Here is a 26,086-nt window from a genome sequence, read left to right as displayed (position 1 = left end):
ACTAACTAAATCTTGTCAATGAGTTCACCACATTTCAGGAAGATCTCATCTAATGATTCCAAGTTCTTTTGCAGAAACAGTATTTGGAGCTATTAGTAAGTATTTCCGGCAAGGATTTAATGAAAATGAAAGGGAGCATACTTCCCCCATTATACAACCCTTACTGGTCTCAGTCTCTGTCCTTTCTTTAGGTGGTGACTTTTTTCTCCCTTTTCTTTACAAAAGTAGTATTTCAAAGAATAATTGGAATAAGTAAATGGTTGTTTTACCTCCTACTTAAAGAAGTTAGGTTTTTTTGAGTCTGGTTGGTTTGATTGCACTTCTGTGAATTGTTGGTGGGAACAAATAGAGGGAGAGAAGATCTGAAGTGAAAATGTTTAAGAACTAATACAGAAAATTATTGTCAGATAGACTTTAAAAAAATATTATCAGCAATTTTCATCAAGTTTTCTGTGTAGTTTTTTATATATCTATTATTATTCTCACTCAGAGAAATGGAAAGGGGGATTTTCTTTTACACCTATTTTTCCTAGCAATACATTATTAGGCAATAACAATTAAATCTCCTGTAGTTGCTCAAGGTATTTTGATGCCTCTGTACCCTACATGCTAATTGTGACTACAACACAGGAGCAGAAACCAAAAATTATGAATCACTTTTTTTTGGTGTGGCTTCACCTGGAATGAAGACAAAGCTGTCTTTGGACCAAGAAGCAAGTGTGACCTCATGATTTCCTGGTATTGGGGACTGCTAGCCAGCCTCCGCTGTCAGCCACACCTATGTCAACTCATGCAATTCAAATTAAGCGAATTGAGTTATTCCAGATTTAAATTACTCCAACTAAAAGGAGAAGATTGACCTCCAGTGACTTTTACAGGCTTCATTGGAACACAGATTTGTCATGTTTACAAGAATATGATGTTTACATAGCCAAAGAATAGGAATAATGGGGAACAAAAGTTATATTTGGGTAGTCATATCACAGTCATATTTATGCTTCAAATATGTGGAAAGTTGTCTTTTTTTTTTTTTTTTAAATCTTTAATCTTATACTACATACGGAGGGAAAAGAATGCAAGCCCCATTATACTCAATATTCAAGTTCTGGGCCAGCAGCAAAGGGCAAAAAGTCCAAATATGCCTTGATATAAACTACAAGATTCTCCAAGATGTGAAACCCACAAGACAGAAGATGTGAAACCCACAATTTTCACTAGTTAGACTGCAAAAGATCAAGGCTGATAAAAGTGATGTCATTTTCTCATTAAAGAAGCCTCAAGTTTCTTCAAGAATGAATTTCAGATTTTCACATCAACTGGAAAGCAGACTTTAAAAGTCTGAGGGACAGATTGAACGATTTAGTATCACAGACTACAAGTCAGTAACCTCTGTGACTCTTCAAAAGAAATGGAACAAGAAAAATTTTTCCTAGGAGTGATATCCCAAAATTACACATCTGGTAGACAAACCCAGACAAGAAGTGACATGGAAAAGTGACAAAGCAAAACTGAAAACACTCTCACACACAATGTTTTAGAAGAAACCTTCTCAAGAATTTTCCCTGTAGATTAAATTCAGCACTTGGAGAACTTTCAGCCTGTGTCTTAACCAATAGAATTTTCAACTTCCTTTTGCCTTGTCTGCCATTTAGAAACACAGGATCTTTAGTAACAAGAAGAAACAAAGAGAGAGGTTATACTTACATTTAGCTTGCTAAGAATGCTGGCTTGTTGAGAAGACCCACAGATTATACTACGTAAATCCTTTGGACAGATTTAGGCAAGTTCATTCTCTGTATTGAGCACTAGAGCCATATCAAATACAATTAGCTTCACTGTAACTCAGCAGAACACATAACAACTAGGTATCACTGAAGCCAAGGTGTTGGCTGGAATCAAAGAATAGTGGGGGATTTATATGGCTATGGAGACCATCTACAGTTACATTGGACAGGATTAAAAAACCCACACACATTTTAAAGAACATAAATCTCCAGATTTTAAGGCATGAGCCAACTTTTCTCTGAAAAGAGAAGAAACTTTCCTTCTAACTAAGTTATTCCACAATGGTGGTGGGGAGAAGCACCATTTCTAACCACAGAAAAGGGCCTCATCCAACGAATTGTGATCACCTGATGTTTAACACTGATGCCTCAAGTACGCTACTTGCACACCAGGGTAACTTCTCTCTTACCTCAACCAGACCTACACAACTTCAAGGGTTCAAATAGCTCTTTTGGGACAGTAGTAAAAATAAATGATCACAGCAGTAATGTGGATCAATGTTAATACTGCAAACATATAGAAGTTACCCTCTTAGTGTGAAGCTGAACGTAGACAAATTCAAAACAAAACAAGACATTCATTGTAAATGAGCAGGAAAAATAAAAACCTCTGAGAGGTGTAGCAGGTCCTCAGTAACTCCACTCCCATTTCTACTAGCTGCTGTTCTTAAGACTGAAACCTCAGTTCAATGCAAGTTGTTGGGAGTGTCAAATTATTGACTGAGACTCTTGTGATACAATCTCCAAGCTACCAGTTCTCCAAACCCTTGAAGAGGTTGAAATTCTCAATTGCTATCCCTGCTTCTTGCTCCCTCTCACACAATTCCAGAAGGATGTAAGTGTGATCAGTGGCAGTGCCTCTGATCAAAAGGGAGCGGAGAAAGAGGACAAGAAAAGGGAGCTACATACCCAGCTGACTTTTTGTTACGCTGTGCAACGGGTAGATGCAAATTCAAAGAGAACTGTGGGGATGCTGAAAGGAAAGAGAGAGACTCCATGGGGTCTCTTGGGTAAATCCATGCCTGAGTTTCACCACAGCAATTGTAGGGAGAATGTGGCCTATTTCTTTCCACAGTCAATTTGTGAGCAGGTGTGCTAAAGCGAGAGATTTCTGCTGCACGACACCAGTGACACAAACATAAAGAAAAAAAAGCAGAGATGAAAAATCAATAATAGCTGGACATTCATTTAAACAAATGCATCATCCCATAAACAGTGCAGCAGCTTTCAAATGTAAACAAAAAAAGGTGAACTTTGTTCACATTATGTCTCCAGCTGTTTTGTGTTTCAAGACTGTGCACCACAGCTGGGCTGATGAGCTCTGAATCCTGGGAAAAGGAGAAATATTTAACCTAACTTAAACAGAAAGAAGCAAGCCTCAATGGTGAGAGATAACAGGTGGGAGCTGTGCTCTGCTGCTGTGCCTGGAGGGTAAAATCTGGCATGCAGAGGTAGCTTCAGAACAAAAGTCATCACAGCTGCTGTTTGCTGTTCTCCTGAAGTCCTTCCCTATTTATTCAGCATCACTGACAGCACCCTAGCAACATTAGTTTAAGTCACCATCAATTGTTATAAAATTAGCTTATGGTCCTGAAGCCAGGACAAGATGTGGGTGACATTATCTGCACATCTGTGCTTCTCCAGGTCTGTGTAGAGAATACATGGTCAAAATGTGAATGCAAACCTCTCTCCCTGCTAAAATACTGGATAATGGCAATGAAACATGTTTTTTTCCAGTCCTCAAATGTAAAAACCACTCCCAGAATGAAAAAAACAAAAAGCTCAGGAGCAGTCCTCATCCATATTTGCAGGACAATGGTGTTAATAATGAATCATTCATTTATCTTAGCAAAGGAGAAAGTCTGATGTAGATCCCCCTGACTCTTTGTTTTCTTGCTGATTTTTCTCTAACAGGCTTTAATGTCAGGCTTTCAAGACTGCAGTGGTCCTCTGGGTCTTGAGCCTCTTTCTTAAGCACTAAAGGCAACTCCAACATCAGCGGATTTACAATGTATGTTAAAACTGGGTGTTTGGGCCCTCCCTCATGCAGATACAGCAGACCCACCTCCTGTATCATCAGAACACTACACATAACATGCCAAACCTTAAGCCACAAAGATTCCAAGATGTTTGCTGTTATGGATTTGCAGCTACCAAATGGAATGTGACAAATACTTGAAAAGGAAAAATAGGTTTAAACCAGCATAGCTTCAAACTAACATTGACAGGTACCCTTCCTTTTCTAATTTCCATCATCACTAAAAAAACTCAAATCATTTTTTGACAGTCTCTTGACCGAGAAAGAAAATGCAGTAGTCCAAATCCAGCCTCCTTCCAAGCCACTGGCAAAAATCCAAGAGGTTTTTTCTTAAAAAAACCCTCAGAACTGGGCAGCAACGCATGGGCTCTTTTTAGTATACAATATTCAGCAGGATTCAGCTCTCTACCAGTATGGATGCAGATGCCAGTTATTTAGCAACAAAGAGGGATGAGCAGGTACAAAAATTAGTAAGACAACAGCTTGAGTGGCATATTAGAAATGTCTTGTTTGCCACTTCCATTGCGCACCAGATTCAAAGACTCACATCAGTGCTCCTACAAACCACATCAATAGGAGAGGGCTTTCCAAAGCAGATCTGCAGGGGTACTTCTGTACCCTTGGCACTATTAGAGACTGCATAAGAGACTGAAGCTACAGCCTTGACCAGAATTTAGCACAAAATTCCTCTCGTGATGACCCTTACAGGGGACAACTACACGGGCACTGTTCAGCAGAAGGGACCAGATTTTTAAGAATATGAGCACTAAGAGAGCAAGGCATAAAACCACCTTCAAAAACTTATCTCAGTACCTTTGGATCAACCCAGAGCAGTGCTTGAAGAGGGAGGTAAAAGTACAGCCCAACTCACTCCGAAATGTTCTCAACATAAATAGCGTGGAATCTGACTGCCTCTTTTTCTCTGCATGCAGGAGAGCAGCCAGGATCTCGCACACAGTCATTACTCCTCCAGTCATATGGGAAAAGAGCAGTGCCTGCTGAACGCGGGCACTCCTTAATCTCCTTCATAAAGGTCTTCCCCTCAGAAATGTTGCTCAAGCTGCTTCTGAAAACCCCAGCTGGGACATGAGCTTTACTGGACAAGATATTCATTGTTCAATTTATGGCTTGACTGTACTTGCAGAAATGTATTTCACTTCAGCATCAGATGAGCTGGATGAAAGGAAGCAAGGGAGGAGTTCATCAGAGGGTTTCTTTCTTTATTTGATTTGTTGTCTGAATCACTGAAATGAAGATGTTTGTCTAGCTCACTGAAGGGTAAACATCTTTGCTTTTCCCTGTGTGTCAGTTTTTCATAGGTAGGATTTACAAATTCTAACAGTTGCATTTCTGAAGGAGATACAGAGGCATGCACACACACAAAAAGAAGAAAAAGGGAGGAAAGTTTTTTACCTGCCGGGAACCAAAATCAGAGTCGCACTCACATAAACCTGCTGTAACCCCAACACCATCTGCTGGGGCATGCTAGTGAAAACAAATACAAAATTCAATTTCATTCACAGAAATAAATAAAACAAATGAAAAGAATCTATAGCCTGAAATTCCAAGAGAAGAAGAAAACCTATGGCTACATTCACCATAACAGATCTCAGTGATGGAGGAGAGACGTATTACAAGTACCAACTCATAGTGCAGTTTGATCAGCATGCATTTTATTTCACTTCTGAGTACCAGGACTGTCACGAAACCAGGAGAGGGGGGCTCTCCGTGGCTGATGGATGTCTCCAGTGAGGTTTGGTCACTGTGTCTGAAACAATCAACCTTGTCAACCTACAACACAACCAGCACACAATCTCATGTGTTATCATTCAGCTTATAATGCAGCTACACTTCCATACATGTGCCTGTGAGCGTATTTTAAAAACACAACAGGATTTACCATGGAGATGCAAAGAACTTCACATAAAAAATTTACTTCTGAGAGTTTCTAAAGTATGTTCAAAGTATCCAGTCCTCTATATAATGTGAAATCAAAGAGAGAAAACCTGCCAGAAAGGATATTAAGACTCTCTTGATTGTGAGGGCTCATAAAATAAATGTGTTGGTTGTTATGGATTAAAGGGTGTACCAAAAAGATGAAGGAACACCTAGCATCTGGAGTCTATATTGTAGTCTCTAAAATTCCTAATAGGTCTGTGTCAAAAAAAGATATACTGAAATTAATAGGCTAAAAAGAAAACTTATCCCTTCAAGATGAACAGAAAAACGTTTAGCCAGAAGTAACACAATCCCCAGGATTTATGCACTTCCAAAACACACGAGACTGTCATTCCTCTATGCGTTTCATCAGTTTCTGACCATAAGATTTATTTAAAGATGAACAATACCTTAACTTCCATTCCATTGCAAATTCTGGATTATGGGAAATTAATAAAAATCAGTGTGTTGTTTGCTTGCCTTGGCACTCATGACCTCTGCAAGAACTGGCTGTGTCATTGTTTAAATGTAAAATCTCTATGCTCTCCCTAGACAATCTCAGAAGAGACCAGTATCAGTAGTTCAGTAGGTCAATCTTTCCAAATTGACCTAAAACCTCATTAAAGGTTCCATGAAATCTTTTAAAAGCACCAAGGTATAAGCAGAAATTGTGCCTGTGACAAAACTTGCAAACATCTCCTTGTGTTCCTACTGCTGCTGAAGGAGAATGAGATATTCTGTATTCTGTATTTTGTGATTGGCAGCATCACCAAACACAGTTTCATAGCTGTTGCCCCTTGCCAATAAATAAATTCCTTGTGGATCCAGTTATTTCACTTTATCACTGCTGGAGGCCTGATTGTCTTTTGCATTTTAGCCTGTTCATACAACTCTTACAGGACAGCAGGATCCATAAGGGAGGCATAAAAAAAGTCTGTACCTACCTTGGACTACATCAGTACTAAAGGGCCTTTTTTAATGTATGCCAGAATCACTATCTCCCTGTTCCTTTCACATGGATCTTACAGTACAAATTAGGAGTAGGACAGTCTTGTCCCATGCTTGGTGCTACCCAGTGGCAAAACAAATAAAGCCCTCCCAAGACAGAATATACCTGTCCTGCCCAGAAAAGTTCCACATACCAAAGACTAGGGCAGAAGGATACTAGGGAAAAGGCATCTTCCTTGTAACACAGAGAGGCACCAAACAATTGATGAGCAAAGCCAGGTATACCTGGCTCCTGAGGGAGCTAGTCAGAGAGGGGCTTCAGACAATGGAAAAGGAGGTGGATACAGAGAACTGTGGTAGATACACAGCTGCCCTCTCCTCTCCTCTCTCCTCTCTCCTCTCCCTGCCTTCAGGTTGGAGCTAACCAGGGAGTTCATTACAAGAGGAAATACTCCTGGTGAATTCTGAATGCCAGTTCCACTTTTTATGAGGTTGTTGCTTCTTTTTCAAGCAACTTTTATTTGATAAAACCAAGAATATTTTCCTTTCTTTCCTCAAGACTGTGCCTCATAGCAATTTCTTTAAATACTGTGAAGGATCGTGTTCTGGTCAAGAGCTGTGGTGCAGCAAATTTTATACTTATTTTTAATAATTATATATGGTATTTAACTACTGGATTTTAATTCCTTTTTCTTAGTTTCTAATCAAAATTCATTAGGAACCATGAAGCGTAACAGTATTTCTGTGTTTCCATCTACTGTAAAGACAATATCTGCCAGAAACTGTACGTAATGACTGTAGTGCTGTTTAAACCATTAACAAAATGACTTCTTTCTACTTTCAAAATAGCTCAAAGGCAACTATGAGTGCAATTAATTGGTCCCCTATGATACTGGTACATGCAGATTGATAAACTCCACAAGGATAATTTCAGCAAGAATGACTGAATGGCTCAGAATTTCAAGTGCTTAACATCTTTTTACATTTTCTCACAAAGAACTTTTACTTTTGAAAATAATATTTCTTCTCTTTCACTCAGAAGCTGTTTCTTTCTCTCTTCTGTCTTCCTGCAATACAACTTATGTACAATAACTGCTTAGTGACAAAGATGGGTTTAATCACTGTACAAGATGCCAGAAACTTGCTTCTATTTCTTTTCAAATCCATCCCAAATGTGACAATAAGACACAGAAATAGTACATCTGGAATACATGCTGCAAAGACAATCCCATATCTGTGTAGATTGTCCATTTAACCCCAACTTGACAACTTAACTACAATTATTTTCAGAGGGAGGGAAGAAAGAGGGAGCAAAATCTTGGCATCATAAATATCTCTTATACTGTGGTGGCATGCTCTGGTAAGGTGTCTGCATTACTGAGGTGGATCTGGAATTTCTTTTGGGAGAAGAAAAACTGAATTTAGAACAACAGACTGTCCTCCATGTACAACTTGTGGGGGCGTTACAGCTTCAAGAGTACAGGTATTATTAAAACTCTTTCCCTCTTGGATGTGTCTCCCATTTATTCATTTGCCTTTCTGTCTTTTGCATAGTTCATCACCTTCTATTCTTACCAGGCACATTGTTCCTTGTGAATGCCTTATGTCTAAGGGTGTATGAGTCATTAGACTTTGACACCCCAGATTCTCAAGAGGATATGAAGCTTGATAAAAATATTCACATCTCTCTTTTGTTTGTAAAAGATATAGCTAATTGCCCCATTAAAAAAAAAAAAATCCACTCAAATAGCACCCCAGGAAACATAAATTCAAGTGCACTTGAAAATAAACATTTTGGAAAGTTGTAAGAAATTCTATGATTTCTCCATTTCTGAAAACAACTCAGCATGTCTGCAGATCCTGAAGATCAGAGGATGGACTTACATGTCTAGCCAAGTCACCTACAGTACTCTTGATTTATTAACTGCTCCCTTGAAATTCCTGAAATAAGGTGACATATCATATTGAGCTTTAATGCTGATAATGAAAACAAGGCTGCCATTTTGTATTTGGACTGATCAAGAAGGGGCCTGCATTATATATACAGCTGCTTATACCCGCTATAAAGGATAATTTTGCTGTATTAACTCCATAAATTTGATAGAGCCAGCAAGGCTTCCACTGCATAATAGCTTAATTTTTCATTCTAATAATAACTGGCTGCCAGTTGAAATGAATGGGAGCAAAAACAAACATTTCTGTTCCATGACATGATCCATGACAGATGAACAGTTTAGGAGGCCCTAGGGCAGGGTATTCCAAGCCTCTCCTCCCTTCACCCAACAGCGGTAAAAGCATTAACACCAAGAAAAAAGGCTGAACTGTAAAGGAACTCCTCGGAAAATGACCCAGCTATCCTCTACTTAATCCACAATTGGCAACATGCCTGATTTAAGACTATGCTAAGCATCCAGGATTTTCTAAAGTGCTTGCAGACGGTGTGTACAGTATAACATATGTCGGTAAACTACAGAGTATGAAACATCCCTCTCTCAATCACACACAAAGGTTTAGTGGAGCTTTTTGCTTTGTATTCTACTTTATTTATGTTGAGAAAAACCCCTTCCCTTAGACTATACAGAGAAGATTAATAACTTGATTATTACTGTTTATTATTAGTATCAAATTTCATGAAATGCAACATGAAAACACGTATTCCCTTTTAAAGAAATAGAAAAGCCCATATGCTTGAAGCTTGACAAATTTCAGTAAAAAAGGGGCTGCATAGTTTAGTGCCAACAAGTTACTCAGGCTTTATGTGAGTATTGATTTATCTGCTAAATGAAAATGAATAGCCACCATCTACTGCATTGTTTTGCTGCCTCTGCAAGTTACAGCAGCTTTTTAAAGAAACCCTAAGTAGTTTTAAAAGGTGAGTTGACAATGCTACCTTTTAGTGTGAAAAATCCACTTTGAGGGCCAGATATTTGTATCAGTTCTTAACAAATGCCATCAGGGGCAGAATTGGGGCTTGTCCCCAGGTAGGATATATTTTTAGAGTATGATATTGGTTTGTTGAAGCAAAAACATGACTAACCTTTCTGAGAAAAGTGCAAAAGCAAAAATTAATGCATAAACCAAGAAAGTTTTGTCTGAGTTAGGATCAGATTCATCAGAGTGGCGGATTCCCCTCACTAAATGTTTAGCATTTGAGGCCTGTCAATGGGTCATTCCTTTGTATATTGCTGGGCTGGAAAATTCCCTAATGACTTCAAGTGGCCATTATAAGCCACTAATTATCATAGTGTCTGAGAGGCTATCTAATTTGATAGAAATGAAAATAACACACCATCAACCCCTGGGAGCTCAGGAAAAGATGGTAAGACAACTAGAAAACATCCTATGAAAGACAGACTCGAGATCAAAAATGGCACACGATGAATGAAAACAGAATGATGAACAGCAGCATGGCCTTCTGAAGCTGTCATTTGCCAAACATAACTTGTTGCAACATAGACCAGAAAGTGCAATCCCTGGCTGCCCAAAACTAATCTCCAGTTGTTACTTATCATCCAGGAGCATCTGGGTTCTGCCAAGGGATCTCGATTCACCATGTGCCAGCCCTCTGTATCAGGTTTCCTGCTTGCATACAAACCCAAAAGGAAGAAGAAAAGCTAACTACAGCCTGAATATGAGACAGTCGGCATGGATGAGCCCAACATGGCACATGTAGGTATGTCTTAAACCTGCAAACCCTCTCCTCCTACTTAGATTCTTAGATTCTGCATTGTCACAAGTACTGGGAGGAACAACCTCTTTCCTAAACAGGAAGTAATGGATGGGTATTGCTGAAGAAAGCTAAAGGTCAGTGGATACTCTTAGGATATGATCAACCAATGAAAGCACAGAAGTGAATGGAAACTCACAAAGTGAGAAACAAAAAGAAAGATGGTCAGAAATCCGAGATTCCTGGTACTCTGGAAAACTAGGGCATGCTTCAGTCCTCTCTGAAGGATCTTCATGTAGTTGAAAGCAAAAGGGTTATTATCTCCACAGAATGTTGGGAAAGCATGGAGATAGTTAATGTGAGAAAAGTGTGGGCCCTGGATTTCTGTGGCGAGAATGCAAAATGTCTTCTTGATGGGAAATGCAAAACAAAGACTATTTTACATGAAGGCTTTCTCTTTCCATGGGTACAAGCACTCAGTGGTTGAGTGGTTTACCACTAAAAGTAGGGTCGCATTAGAGCACACCTTAAAGGAGCTGAGTAAGGCAACAGAAGCAAAACATGGCTTTGTAAAAAATCCCCATCTTGCACACCTTGTAAGCTGTCCATTGTAAAATATATCATTAGAAGAAGCTTACCCCAGCTTAAAGTTAAAAGGCCCACAACAACTGCTAAGTCAATTTTAGCAGTCAGTCTGTTCATCCCAAGGTGTAGGACTCTGCGTGAAAGTAAAATGTCTTTCTAGTAAAGGCTGATGTGAGATGTTTATGCCAACAAACAGCTACAGCAAGAACTGCTACAGAGACATGGACATACATGGCATGATTTGTACTGTTGAAGTCAGGTTTTAATTTAACAATTCCTAATATCCACAGTGAAATTCCCTGGATGTGAGGAAAATACATGGTGGAGAACAAGGAGGAAATGCCACCTTTCTTCTGCTACTGGACTTGTGAGTACAATATGCCAGGTCTTCTTTTTTTTCTGTCACTAGAATCTGAGACTGCTGCTGACCATGTCAAATTTGGATTAATACAGAACCCCCAAAACAAAATCCTACTCAAAAGGTGATTTAATGTTCAAAGAAAAGGGATGCATTCAAACATCTCTCTCTCTCAAAATTTTTCTTTGATTCCTCTAAAATGGACGACCATGTTTGTTTCTACATGAGGAGTCAAGTAAAAACTACTGGCTTCTTCACAAAATCAGTCATTGGGTTGTTTTGTTGGGGTTTTTGTCCTGTTTTGGGTATTTTTTTTATCCCCCTCTACCTGCACAATTTACGTGAAGGGTTTAGTCTGTCATCTGTTCAAAAAAATCCAACTAGGATACTAATATCACACTTTCCCACTGGATATGTCATGCAAGACCGGAGCAATGTATTAGTGGAGAAATTCCCCTAACCTTGGAACGGTCATCAAATCACTGTCTTGCAAAACGCAAGTATTTTCTTATTTTAATTTTATGCATATGTGCATGAATGCTGAAGTAATATTCACATGCTGCCAGGCAGTTCCATATGCCAGCTTTTTTCTTTCTGCATACATACCAGTGTCAGGTAGCAAATGTTGTGAAGCCAAATTACACACTGCCTACATTTGCACATGTATGCACATGCGTGTGTGTTTTCCAAGACAGTCAGTCCTCCCATTTTTCATTTATCTGCAGGAGGAAAACAAAAAATACACAGGCGTGCAAATATCTTTGAAAACAATAGTTGTAATAAATAAAGCATAATCACAGGGCTTTTTCCGGATCCCACCAACTTTGGCCATCCTTTATATCACTAGCACACTAATACTAAAATGCTGACCCCTTGATGATATTGGTCATTCCTTCACTGCTTTATCATCCTACTCCTAACCACACAGTAGCAGTAAATGGGGGTTGTTCTCTGGGAACCTCATTACCCCTCCTTTCTCTCTTTCTTGAATTAAAAATGTTTAAATTAGTTCAATATGTCTTGAACCTCTTCAACACACTACTGTCCGTCTGACTCACTTCCAAATTGAAGTGCATATATAAAAAATTGAATCAGTTCAATGATTTTAAATCACTCTTCAATGTGCAAAGTAATTTAAAGTTACTGGAGTGCTTCCAATTTTTATTAGTCCTTGAATTTGGAAATGATCGAGGCCGTTCTGGGCATGTGCAATACACTGTGACTTAAAATTATTATGTCCATACTTATTAAAAAAAAAAACAAACCTCAGATTTTACTTAACAGTAGAAACCACTGAGGAGTACCATGGACCAATTTTAAATAACAAAATAGGGGGATGCATCATGCCAGAAGGCATCAATCTTGAAAAACTCTTTCAATTTTTAAGAAAACTGAGAAATACCATAAAATACTTGAACTGTTCTATATGCAGCATGGACTCCCATTTTAATTGCTACAGCACTTTTGCATTTAATTACTTTCAATGTATCTAATTGCTCTAAATTTAGCAGTTTCCCCAAAATCAATATGACGACAGAATCAAAAAGGGCTGACTTTCTCCTTAAATCTTTTGAATGCTTAGTGAAGTGATTAATCTTTATGCACAAGACTAGTTCTTATTGAACTTAATATGCCTCCTCACCTGTTTGAGTAGGCTCAGTAAATGAATGCTACTCCCTTATCCACGAGTAGATTTACTGGAGTTCTAGAGAAGAAAAAAAGACTGCTTACAGGCAAAAGTATTAATAATGTCAGTGATGTAATACTTGAAAGAACTAACCAGACTACTGCTTCTCAACAGTCCGTTCTAATATAGCCATTTGATGCACTCAGTCTCTGTTTTTTGGAGATTTAACAGTTGAAGTATTCCTTTAAGCCGAAGGTCTTCTTATTCTCCACCACCATAATTACAGAGTGAGGAATAAATAAAAAAAAAAACCACAATGAGTCTTTATGACCCCTTTATACCAAATAAATTTATTTGACTGCCCAGCCTTAAGACTGGGTATTTTTATACATCTGGGGAAACCTTCTGGATTCCTCATCTATGAAGCTTCCCAGAAGCTACATCATGGACAGGTGAAATAAGGGTTCCACCTCCAACCCCTTTTCCATAATGCTCACAAATAACCCCACAAGCCTTCGTATGTTCCTCATAAATATTAGGGAGCATAACACAGACCGCAAGCCTGTGGGGAAGAGGACTGGTTCTGTGGGGAAGGGGAGTTCAATTCCAAATAGGCCAGTTTGCTACAAAACTGAAGTGCAGAGAGATGAACCAGTTTAAGATCAATTACCTGAAACCAGGTGCTGAGCAAATGGGAAAAATTATGCATCTGGAATGCACTCTCTTCTTGCACATCTCACCTGACTCTCAGTGTCCCCAAGGCAGCTGCTGCACTGTACATAAAAAACTAACAAGCCACTGGATTTGGTGTCTTGGTCTCCTGTGTTGCCCCATTCCCCCACTTCCATTACAGAGTGAAGAGAAACTACTCCTCAGTCTCTCTGTTTCTCTCACTGTAATGATACACTTTGAAAAAAACAATTAAGGAGCAGGACTTCAGCCTTGCAAAGGCGTCTCTTGGCTGTGCCTGAGTGCATGTTGAAATCTGCTTCCCAGTAGCTGCAGGCATGCAGCTATGGGAGGGAAAAAAAGGCCACACCATGACCTTATTTCTCATTGGGCTCTTGGGATCCTTCTCTCCCAACTAAACATCTGCCTAAGAGCTGGCCAGAAGGTAGCTCAGAAGCTGCTTTTAAGAGTAAACAACTCACTGTCAAAGCTCTTAGCATCAGCACGCTGTGGAGGAAACAGAGGATTTACTGTGTCATATGAGTTTAATATTTGATACATCCATCCACATATACCTGACTATATCCTGCCCTTGTAATGGGGATGGACTCAATGATCTAATAGATCTTTTCCATTTCTAGCTTCTATTATCCTATTATTAAAAGTAATGAGCCTCTAATCTAACAACTGAAATAATCAATAAGAAACTGAGTTTGTTTTTCAAAATTACTTTAGTTTTAAAAATACAGCATGTCCATTCCCTGCTTCCTGCTTTTGACCGTGATAATAAAACTTTCCGAATGGCTAATGTAGTTTAGCTAAACAAATTAGCCAACTGCCCCATTTAGGGGGAAGAGAAAGTTTCCATTAGCCATTCAGATGTTCTTTGCCTGGTCAGTTAACAATTTTTGCAAACCAGACACCAGAAGATATATGATTTTAAACTCACTATAAGGCTGGGGTACAACGCTCTGCTATAAACCCACAAACAGTGCAAACTATTTGTTTGTGAGAAAAAATTCGCTTTGAAAATTTGATGGAAAATAAGCTTGTCAGTGTCTTGGTCCAGACACTGGAATGATTTTCAAAGTACGTAAGCTCAAATGTTAGTTCTACCTTATACTTTTTGTTTCATTTTGGAAAAATCATTTCAGCTGTCTCCCAGGAAGCAAGGCTAAAAAACCTCCCTTCATGCTACTCACTTTATTGCACTAAGGTAGATTGTAAGCTCTTTCAAGAAGCTCTAGCCAAAATTGCTACATGTCTTTACAGTGCCAAGCCCAGCAGTTTCATGACATTAGTAGGGATTGTTAGGGATATTACAGTATTAAAAGAAATAGAATTTGATATAGTAGTATGATATATTGCAGATTCTTAATAATATAATTAAACTAATTACCAAGTGCCACTGAAAGTACACCAGGCCGGACAATCATTTCAGATTAGATGCTCCAATTCTATATTAGCAAGGTGTTTGGTGTGAAAAGAACAGATCTGTTCTGTTCTTTTCACACCAAAGGGGATTACTGCAGTCAGTGCCGAAGGCTTTACATCTATAGAATATGCATTTTTCAGGGGTTACTTGAGCCAGGTTTTGTCTGATTCCTTGGACAAAATATCCCTACCACGTATGTAGTTTTAAGACTGAAGAACCATCATTATTTTGGACATTTGTTTCCTATAGGGCGCTGGTATGTGGCTGGGAAGTACCTAAAGCTCAACTGCTGGTTCATTTTCCTTCAGAAGGAATCTGGTTTTCCCCCACATCACCAAAATCACCATGAACTGAATCAACGTGACATAAGTGAAGATAATCAGATCATTTGCTTCTGTTCTAGGCCAAACCTCCAATTCAAAGACAGCTTCTGATGGGTAAGTACATGGAGATCAATCTGATCCTGTGACAGCTCTTTGTGCCCTTGTTATCATGCTCCCAATAATTCTCTCAGCTTCAAAGACTGAGAACAGCTTCCTTGACAAGCCACTTTGAGCGATAGTCACTGAAAAGTCTTCTAATGAGGAAGGCAAAAAGGAAGATGTAAGTAGAAAGACCTTCTAGAGCAAGACACTCTAGATGTTTCAGTGACTATCTCCAGGTCATTGGCTCCCCCCTGAATTACCAATATTAACAAAGGGCCTTCTCTAAGCAATGGATGATGGTCACAGTAGCAGTATTGACTTTCCCAAAACTTTCCGTCCAGCTGATTTGACTGCATTTTACTGTTATTTCATCATGGTAGTAGAATGTCACAATTTCAGACAATTGGAAATTATTCCTTCTTTTTTCTTTAATAATCTTCCCAGTAATATCTCACTGTTCTCATTAAAGTCTTCTGTACACACATATCTTTGTTTTGATGTTGTAAGAGCAGAGAATTCCTCTGCTTATGACATTTTGCTTGATGCTGAGATTTGTATTTCCTCTCCACCAGATGTAACTACAACACAATGGCTGCAAGAAGAACATATATGAGTATGACATATAGGCAATTCAAACTAAAGTAATATTACTGGGAAGAGCCATTAGGAAACCAGCCAAACCAGCAGGCCCTCTGGCATGACAGTCAATGTCCCAGAAGGTCTTGGAGCCTGGATGAAGCCTTCACTAACCATGACCACCTAGGTAACAGAAGACAGACAACACAAACAAATTACATTAATCTTGTTGGAATTTTTTGTTAAGTGTTTGAGGAAATTATTAATCCATGCCCCCATTTACAGATAGTGAAATTGAAAGTCTTTTATTGATACATATAAAACTTTCCAGTTTTCTATGACATTTCACTGTTTAAGAAAAGTGTAATAACTTACAGAACTTTTTTTCTCATCTACCTAGATTATTCTGGAAAATAGGTCTATACTGATTTCTAAACCACTGCAAACAAAATGCCTTGCTGAAAAAAATTAGGGAAAGGGAGATAACTTCACACTGCTGTTTTTTTAGTCAGACACTATTTAGCTGCTCAACTTTGCTCCTTCCATAAATGTACAACTCATAGCTTTATTGGAGAAAAACCTTAAATGGAGCAGAGACCACTGAAACAATGAAGAAAGATGCAGCTGTTTGTTTCTTGACTTACTGGTTTGCAAACCCAATAAGAAATGTAAAAATGTTGACAGCTGCAGAACTTCCAGGAATACTCTCAATTAAGACACAGAGTACCAAGAAGGGTTAATACTGTTTGAAAGTAAAAGCTCTCATTCTAATAACAAGACCTCTCTCTGTGCACTGCTGGGTCAGCATGGTAATTAAGAAAATTGCCTTTAGTGCAGTTGTTTGGTAATGCTATTATCATCTTTTTTCATCTTTTAACAAGAGTAAACTACTTGAAGATGTCCCCATTTACTCTTCTTGCTTCTAGTAACCCATGAACCCATCAAGTCCGTACTATGCTAGCATTTAATGGCCTAAATGAGTTACTTTATCATCTGGTTCACCCTGAAGTCTTTTACATATTTTTCTTGACCTTTAACCTTCTGACTATTATTTTGACAGCTATCATTAATGCTGTGTCCTGGGCAACCACACATTGACTAAGATGGATGGCAAAATGACTAAGGAGTTGAAAGTAACACACACCTACTTTCATCTTCCTCTTGATTAAATCAAAACCATACAAAGCCAAGTCATAAGATGGGTCCCATGGAAGCAGTAGAGAATATGGGCCACAGGTTTAGTAAGTAAAGCTGAACACAGAGAACAAGAGAGGCAGAAAAGTGGCCTTATTGTAAAACAAATAAGCTAGATAAATTGTACTCCTAGAACTCTATAAATCTGTCAAGTTATGACTATTCATCTATGAATTTAGATGAATCAATAGGTGGTTAGAATGCAAATACTTTATACTAGTCAGTTAAAACAGAATTGGCAGTAAATTTAACTCAAAAACCCCCTCAGTCCACAACACAAAAAAACTCATGCTTACACGGAAAGGACACAGTTAATTGGACAGAAAGTTTGATACAACTTACTACTTTTCTAATAAGCTACCCCACTTCAAAGGCGAGCATGGCCCCTTCTGATCACTTGCATGGAACACCACGGACTGTGGCCCTGCACAATTGTAAGGTCACTACAAATCATGTACCTTGAACAATTAAACTATTCCCCTCGGAAAAGCTAGATGATTTCATTTAAGAAAATGGAATCTAGATAAAAGGGGCAAAAGGAATTCCAAACAGTTCCATGTCCTTAAAATGAGATTAAAAAAATGGAAGGAGATGTTAGTGTCAGATAAGATCGTATGCAAAGAGTCATTCTAACTGCATTTCAGACAGTTGGTGTAATCAGGCAGCAGGTTAATGGAAAGGAAGCCACCATACTGCCAAGGAACAGGAAAAAAAGGGTGATTTAAGAGTCTGCTGAAGTATTATCCAGAGACTAGTTTCAAAAAACCCAAGCTAAACTATCAGGAAAAAGCAAGGAACAACTTGAGAAGGAAAGGCAACCAGAACAATGTCACAAAGAAAATTCTAAGCCTCTTTGTCTTGTTAAATGAATGACCCATACTGATCGAAAACTGAAATACTGCAGCTCAACTGATGGACCTGACACTTGACCCCTCTTACTAATTAGGGATGGAATCTGGAAACTACAGCACTTATTTGCTTTCACCAGCATTCTTTAGGGCCATAACAATTTCTGTGATTGCTTTATGAGCAGAATTTTTACTATGCAGGGACCAGATGAAAATAAAGCTAGAAAAATGACTACAGGCAGCTCTTGGGTGGAGGAAAGCTAAACTTCAGATGACCTTGGTCTCACTCTGGTTTGCACATGCCTGGTGTTTTCAAAACAGATGTTCTTCAAAAGCATGTTCCCTGGGAAGAGTTTCAGATCTGATCCTCAAAAGTTGTGCATTCCCCACAAGGCCCTAAACAGGCCCAAAAAAGGGGAATGTGTAGGATCAGCCCCTGAGTATTGGAGACAAACTCAGTGTTGAACCAATTTTGTGATTCTGGGTTCAAGACTACCAAGCTGCCATATCTGGATCTCTCTACCCTCAATAAAACTCTCCTTTTATAGAATTAGAAAATGGCCCACTACACATCTATGTTTTATGTCTGGTGGTTTTAATTGCAAATATTTCCAATTAAAACAATGCTTCTGGGGTGTGAGCGCAATTCAAGGCACCAAATCAGCTTTCACACTACAATAAAGCAATAATAATAAAACATTTCCAGAACAAATACTAACCCATGCACTCAGCCTCACACTGGCAAAAGCCTTTTAGAAGACCATAATGATGCATTAATTACTCCTGAATGATGATATTACTAATATACAATGGCTTACTAGCTGAGAAACTCACATTAACAAAGCACATGTGCTCCATGCTTCCTTCACACATCACACAGCATGGTCAAACTCACAGACATTTGCTTATTTCTCTCTTCATCTCAGGTAAGCCAGCAGGTTAAAAGATAATCAAAACAAGAAGCCTCATACTGCACATTTTTACTCATGCAAATACAAACTTTCTTAAATGTAACTTCATGTGCAATACAACAAAACTGCTTGTGAGCTTGGTAACATGCAGGAGTAGTTTTAAAGAAGAATTGATTTCAGGAAGATGACTGAAAATTAAGACCATCCTCCAGCTCTAGAATCCCACCTAGGCCTGAAAAACTTGCCTTTAAAACAAGTTTTGCTCTATCAAACCCGGGTGAGATCACAGTGACTCTACTTCAGGGCCTCAAATCGCAGACGATGCACTGCACCATCCAGGTGTCAAACAGGTGTGCATGGGACCGTTTTATTGCAGGGTTCAATGATCAGAAAAATCTACAAGGGAAATGGGGACGTGTTGCCCCAGGAATTATATATAGCTTTTTTCATGACAGAAGTGTGATGTATGGACTAGATTCAAAGAAAGGAAAAAAAATTATTTTACATTTAACAATAGCCCTGCATTCAAAAATAAATCAGTCCAGCTACAAAGTCTAGTCAATTTTTTACTGGTGACAAACACCCTTTTCCTAAAGCACATTTACAAAAGCCAAACACAGCCAAAAGATACAGTGGTGTGTTTTTGTATATTGCTGTGGATTAAATTAGGCAATTCCTAATTACTTACAATATATTCAAGTTACATTGCACAATAACAAAAAATAATAGGTTGTTCCCTTTTTCCCCCCTCAGTTCTTTCCTGGATATTTCTTTCCTTTGTTTATCTCTGTCTAATAAGAATGCAGGTTTATATAAAAAAGTGAGAATCTTAAGAAGTCCAGGAGATATAGGCATCCATTTCAACTAGAAACTCTGATAATTCTGCTAATACCATTCGTGATATTGAATAACTGTAAAAGCTTTATTACAGCCTGCATATCATCGCAAAAGAGTGAAGACCTGATGCAGTCAGGTTTCAGGAGAAGTTGCTGTGTGCATTAATCAATGTGCTGCTCTATCCTTATCTATGATTCTTCATTAAAACCACTGTCTTATCTGATAAGCAGCTGTTGTTTGCTAAAAGATAATGGTTTTTACAGCCACCACATCTTTATGTGCCTATGCTGTCCAAATTAAGTGGTACTTTTACTTCATTGCATAGAATTTTCTTTCTATTTTTGCAGTGTCTTGGTAAAAATGAAACACCAAGTCCATGCTTGAATCAGCAACCCAACTCCCTATTTACCAGAAGTGGAAAACCGGGCAGGAAAATGGGATATTCCAAGGTTTTTTAAATGTGTGGTGCCCAAATGGTAATGTAGTAGTAAGACAAGAGTAGTAATGCCAACACTTGATGATGAGCAGTATTTTTAATAAAAATGCAGCACCAACTGTAGGAATGGGCTAATCCATACCATTAAATGAAAAATTCCTAGGAAGTGTAAACAGACCACAGCTTTGAGCTGATGCTTCCCAGGTTAATAAAGCAATAATAAAGTCACATGCTATGACTTGGTGGGTCTCTATCTTTTTCACTTTAATTTTTAGGGTGCATTATTGGGTGATGAGTATACTGAGTGCTGATCACACTGATGTGATTTACACTCAAACTTTATTACAACTCTTTCTTTCATGTCTCCATCTCCTTTGGATGGAGCTTTCCTGGGCCAACCTCAAAAACGCTCACTGCTTTCCCCAGGACCCCAGGAATTGCTCTACAGTTGATATTTTGACCACAGATCAGAGCTGAAGAATTTCAGAAATAAACAACTATGAGAAAACTACGTATTTATAACTTACTTCTTCAATGTGTTTCAGTTGCACAACCCAAACATGAGAAGAAACATTCCTGAAAACAATGTCTTTCTTCCCACCTATTAAAGAGAAGCATTTTAAATACCAATGTTTGTACTCACTCAGATTTCATTGGTGCTAAAATGAATGAATTTTTCAGTAGCCATATAGGAGTATTTAACTTAAAGTGCACTCAAACACACACCTAAGCAGGTATGTGAATTAACTCACCTTATGTCGTAAGGGTGTCTCCATAGTAATTTGCTTATGAATAAGTGAGAGCAGATGAGAGGTTCAGCTCAATGTCAATCAAGTCAAAACTGTCACTAGTTCATGCACTTCCCTGAGCATTGTACACCTGCAGCCTGTCTGTGGGGCTGCACCAGCACTCACTGACCTGAATGCAAAGTACCAAAGTGGCTGTTTTACTGGTTACTCCACATACACCAAACTCTACAAATCTTGGCCAGCTGGAAATACCAAATGGCCTGGCTTGCACTGAATTTGCCCTGTTGGGCATAATGTATTAGATAAAGTAATTGTGGGTATTTTACTTGCAAACAGTGGACCAATATATATCTAGTAAGAGACACTAATAAAATCAGTGTGGATATTTGTGCAGTATCATTGCATATAATATTCAGTTATGGTGGTCTGGGATAGGAGGAAAGAATTTAGTTAAAATTTGCAAAACTTAGATTTTGAATGTGTTCAAAGTGGAAAGATACTAAAGTATGACTTTTTTTAAAAATCTAGAATAACAGATTCCTGTTATTGTAATATATGTAATTCCTATTGCAGAAACACCTGCACTTCCCAACCATATAATAACTCAAACAAAAAGCCTGCTATAATCAACCAATAAAAAATAGCAATTCACTTAATTTATTAATCTAATTAATGCATTCTCTGTATTTATTAAACTAATTGTATTGGTTTCTCAAGGGAAATTACATTCCCTACATTTTTCCTTAATACGTATGCTAGGCAGAATCTTCAATATTTTATTGCCATAATTGAAAAAATATTTTTGGTATATTCCTACTCTATAATAAACTGTCATCATAAACAAGGTGCTGTGATTTTTAAGTCATAAAAAACACAGGAGGTGAACAGAAAGAGGATGTGATAACTCTGACAATAAAGTTTTCACTGCTGCCCCAAAAGTTCAGAGTAATGGCAGCTCTTGACAGACTTTACAAGAAAATTTCCGACTGGATCAGGACATCATGAAATGCTTTATAGAAAAAGAAAGTAAAATGCTTAATGTAGGCAAGACTTTAACAAAACATTTTGGAAATAAAGGAGGCCTCAAACACCAGTGTAATTCAGTAAATAAAATATGCATGTCAATGACACAGTAACAGAACAAATTGAGCACACTCAGTTTGCTCTAATCAGCAAGACACGCACTGTAGTGGACAGAGAGTGAAAAACAGAAAGGAAAATGCATAACGTTTTTTGGTATGCGATTTCTAAAATTATTTGATTCAACTTTCTGTTAAAAAGCAGCTAAACATACCACTTATAGTCATGGCAGTGCTATGGATACGATTTTATCTGTACTTCCTCTGTAAATATGAAGCAATTCACAGTAAATCAGAGGACATAACATAAGATTTCTGGTGAATGTTCAGCCTTGTGTCAATCTGCAACACAAGAGTGAATTTCACATTCAAAGAACCTATGATTTCAGCTATTCTTTGTTTTAAATGGGCAATGTTTTAACAGCTTTCATGCACGAAGTGCAAGAATTCAAAGTTGGTTGAAAAATAAAAAATGTCAGCATTGGTATAAACTTGCATCAAATTATACCCAGGGAGACATCAGGGAAAGCTGAAGAAGAAAGGTACCTCTTAAAATCTCACACAGAAGGGATACAGAAAACTAAACCATTTGTGGCAGAGAGAAAATAACACCCCCAGCATTGCAACCAATGGAAATGTGGAAATGTGGGAAGTTTGGCACCTTCAGGGCAGAAAAAGAAATGTCTGTAAGATATCTTTCTGTGTGAAGCTCTAGCAAGTGAAATGTAATCTCTTAATACTCAAACATTCTTTTCTAGATCTCAAAAACAAGGTATGTTCGTTCATCTCTGCCTCTGAGGAATGCTCAAACCCCGAATCTCCCCTTTAGCTGTAGTTTGATTCCTCCAGAAACAATGGCTGATGTCACAGCAAGAGATGAGGATGGATAGAAGAAAAAAAAAGAAAGCAGATGGCTGCTAAGATAAACTAAGATGCAAACAGGATGAAATTAAACAAGGAAAGTAGAAGGTGAAGAAGAGTCCTAACAGGGAAATGTATTACAACAAGGGAATTGCTAGCTAGACAGATGATGATATTCTCCTTGACTGCTTCATCTAAAACTGCACAAAGAACTGTGAAAGCTACCAGAAGGGACAGACAGGATGACCTATTCTACTATTACAGAGTTTCAGAATATCTGTCTGAATTCAGGTGAATCACATCATGAAAGAGTTACACTAATTCCCTTTTCAGAGGAACATAGTGCTCTGTAGGTAATATTCCATGGATTCAATATTAAAGTATTTTAAAACATATTTGTATCAGCTTGTTCCCCAAATACAGCTTCTCTTACACAAAAATGACTAAATAAATAAATAAATAAATATAAAAGTAGCTTAAAAACTTACTGTCTTTCTTTGGACAGCAGTCTCCTGCTAGGCATTCACTTCTAGTGGGACCTCTGACTGAAGCCAACACCTTGTGCACATTCCCTATGTCAGGTGCACAACTCCTGAAAATAAAGTACCAATAGTTGCACATTGTCATTCGTGAATTATAATATTTTTTCTTACATGACTGAAGGCTGCAAATAACATTGCAAACACAAACATCTAAAATGTAAGCAGTTATTACCAATTACCAACACAATAGATAATTTTGAATATCCCCAAGTACACCAAAGAAGTTGAGCTCATAATGAGGGCATTTCTGTTTTATCAGACCTCCACCACAGTGGACTCCCTTCATTGTAGAAATCATTTCACTCCCACAATTCCATCACACAATGCACAACAGTGGCCTGGTTTGTCCAGTGTTGATCAGCATCAGTAGCACCTCCTTCCAGAAAATCCACCTAATCTCTCATTTACCCTGTTGCAAATGCGTGAAGAATCCCATAGGTGTTTTTTTCCCCAGTGCTGAAAGGGTAATGGCAAGAATTGATCAGACTCCAAGGAGTTCTGCAGTGCTCTTTACTCCCAGTGTTAACCACACAAACATGCATGGTTGGAACATCATCCATGGAAGAAATATGAGATAAACTAGGAGAAGCATTAATCTTGAACTGTTCTGAAGGCATCCCTTTCAATTACCCTTCTTTTTCACCTCTTTGCTTGTCATCCACATATTCCTTGGTAACAAAACCTCTTCCAATTGGAAATCCTTCTCTGGTCACAACGTCTCCTTACGAAAAAGGAAAAAGAGAAAAGAGCTTCTGGCTCTGAGTGTTTTTGTACAGGGCGATTGAGGATTCCTTTCCTCTTCTTGACTAATGCTCATATAAGATAGAGACTGGAAAAATACTGCTATGGTCAATAACAAAAAACACCTATCATTTTGCTGATGAATGCTTCCTCCATACGATGCCATCTGGCACTTTTAGGTGTTGGAACAACTAGCTGACTGCACTTGGCTCTCTTACTTTTGGTAGTGTTTTGACAAACCTTAATTTTGCTTTAATTTTGATCATTTTTTTTTTTTCTCTGCCTGTCACTTGGGAACTGTTAGTATTTCACATTATTCATCAGCTATTTCTTGGTGGTTCAAGGTGGACACGTACTACTCTTTTCCCTACTTCATCATGCTGTATCAGCACCTTCTTCTTCAACTGTTTGTTACAAATGACCTCCAGTTTCTTTCTGCCAGGAGACTCAAATCATTTCTTCTACCCCTCCCCAGAGTAAATAACAAGAGATCCCTTCCCCCAGCCTTACTTCTCATTCCTCCTCTTTGATCCCGCTGCCCTCAGAGTCCCTCCTGTCAAGCCAGCAGATGTTCTGGACAAAGCAAAAGCATGGAGACCTCCTCAGGATGCTGTTGCTGAGGTGACTGTGAGGAAAAAAAAAGGGTGCACACTCATCCCTGAGGGTGAAACCAGCTTTTCTCACAGCAGCAGGGGATTAACAGTAAAGCAGTTTAGACAGGGCTTTCTACATGGTAGTACATGGAATTAACACAAACAACATGGCTGACCCGTATTTTACATGCTAGATGCATTATCCCTCCCTGATGCTTTTCTTTATGGAGTCTTTGAATTAACAGTGGAGGGGTTTGCAGCCACCGGGAGCTGGCAGAAGGGGGTTTTACCCCTCGTGTGCCGATACAAAGAAGCCCGGAGGCCAACACTGAAACCCCTCTGGAAGGCGGCACTCAGTGCCCAACACACAGTGAAAGCGGGGTAGAGCTCCTCACCCAAAAGGGGCTGTATCCTTCTGTCGCTGTTAAGCAGGCACGCAGGCGAAGGCAAAGAAGAAAAGAGAGGAGGCTCTCTGTATGTGTTCCACGCAGGTTTATTCCGGCAAAATGCCAGGGGTGAAGAGGCAAATTGGCAGGAGGGTCCAGGGATCTTATACTGGGTACAAGATAGGCGGGGAAAGGGATCTCAGACAATGGGATAGAGACAAGCAGGTGGGGTTGACAGCAAGGGAACCAATGGAAACAACACACAGGAGGGACTTAGGGAAGGATCCAATGGGGCATCGAGGAACAAGGAACTTCCTAGAACTCATACATATTAAAGCTGACAAATGAATATACATAACTTCATATATGAAACAGGGAGAAGAAAATATTAACCAATCAGGGGAAAACATGCAAAAGGTAGAACAAGGGTTTGGGCTCTCATCATGACTGTAAGTTACCTGCTAAACTTTGGTTGCTGACCACCACAGCTGAGTTCTGAGTTGTCTGAGTTCTCCTCAGGAGACAAGAGTGGCTGGAGCCACCTGCCCACCACAAACAGGATAAAAAATTGCACTGTCAGAAATTTGGAGTTAAAATAGGCAAGCCATTCTGAAAGATGACTTCATGGCATTGTCTGACATCATTCTTCAGCTTCTGCTGAATGAAAACATTCTTGTGTGAAAAATAATAATTTAAATAACTCCACATGCAAAAGAAGTTCATTAAATTAAATTTTCTGGCATTTCATGTGTGTTACAAATGTTCACATACAATGCTGAAGCTCAAATGCTTCTGTAATTGGGATGAGAATACATTGAAGAGACAGGCACATGAAAAGCTAACATTCTGAAAAGTGACC

The 26,086-nt window shown here is 38.7% G+C and overlaps 1 long non-coding RNA gene across 2 annotated transcripts in view; it reads right to left on the bottom strand.

Moving 5' to 3' along the window:
• LOC120411597 overlaps nt 1-25,401 on the bottom strand; it is a 35,087-nt gene extending 9,686 nt beyond the window's left edge. For both annotated transcript variants that reach the window (XR_005604026.1, XR_005604027.1), the window contains exons 1-4: nt 25,237-25,401; nt 24,759-24,873; nt 23,454-23,557; nt 20,804-20,877 (exon numbers count right to left, since the gene is read on the bottom strand). This is a non-coding gene — a long non-coding RNA (uncharacterized LOC120411597). The remainder of the gene's footprint in view (nt 1-20,803; nt 20,878-23,453; nt 23,558-24,758; nt 24,874-25,236) is intronic.
• Nucleotides 25,402-26,086: the final 685 nt, after the last annotated feature.

This window comes from Corvus cornix, chromosome 3 (genome assembly GCF_000738735.6).
Source record: "Corvus cornix cornix isolate S_Up_H32 chromosome 3, ASM73873v5, whole genome shotgun sequence".
NCBI classification, from domain to species: Eukaryota; Metazoa; Chordata; class Aves; order Passeriformes; family Corvidae; genus Corvus; species Corvus cornix.
The sequence above is the reverse complement of the archived record's forward strand: the minus strand, read 5'-3'. Positions and strand labels throughout refer to the sequence as shown.